Consider the following 697-nt stretch of genomic DNA (forward strand, 5'->3'; position numbering starts at 1 on the left):
TGGAATTTATTTTAGAAAGTTTGGAACTTCTATTTATTTATGGGATGCAGTGATAGGAGCCATATTAGACATATTATTGTTTTGTTATAAGTCCTTGATAATAATTCGTTGACCTCACACTATTGAATATCTATGATACCTATATAATTGAGGGATGATGTCTTTTTACATTTTTAATCTAACCAATCAGTGTTGGTGTATTAGTACAAGTTTAACCCTAATTTTATGTGTGTATACAGGGTGTTCCAAATTTCATGTGACAGCAGATTTCAGCATGATCTACTTAAATTAGAAAAAAATGACCTATGTGAAAACCTCTTTGAATCATATACTCTAAACTAATTTGATATTAATTATTTTTTTTATTAATTAAAAAGGGGAGATTTTAGGGGTAACTTTTAAAATTCAAATGGGAACCTATATTTTTGAAATATGATTCATATAGGATTTTTTTTTTAACGAATTTTGACGTATCATTCATAATTATGGGTTGATAATTAAAGAAGTTATTTACATTAGAATTTTGTATTTAATTTGTAAAAATGCCATCAATGAATAATAATAATAATATACTTAGTGCTTCTGTTATACGCCGATTCATTGTTGTACCTACAAGTTACAACCTTAATAATCTGTAAGTTATCTAACTACCAATTTACTAGTAATAAAACGTGTATTTGGTATCTTAATTTCATTT

General features: G+C 26.1%; 1 long non-coding RNA gene across 1 annotated transcript in view; it reads left to right on the plus strand.

Annotated features, from left to right (window-relative positions):
- LOC100575605 overlaps positions 1–686 on the plus strand; it is a 3,942-nt gene extending 3,256 nt beyond the window's left edge. The window contains exon 3 of the long non-coding RNA XR_003840212.1: positions 240–686. This is a non-coding gene — a long non-coding RNA (uncharacterized LOC100575605). The remainder of the gene's footprint in view (positions 1–239) is intronic.
- The last annotated feature ends 11 nt before the right edge of the window (positions 687–697 follow it).

This window comes from Acyrthosiphon pisum, unplaced genomic scaffold, assembly GCF_005508785.2.
Source record: "Acyrthosiphon pisum isolate AL4f unplaced genomic scaffold, pea_aphid_22Mar2018_4r6ur Scaffold_52;HRSCAF=355, whole genome shotgun sequence".
NCBI lineage: Eukaryota > Metazoa > Arthropoda > Insecta > Hemiptera > Aphididae > Acyrthosiphon > Acyrthosiphon pisum.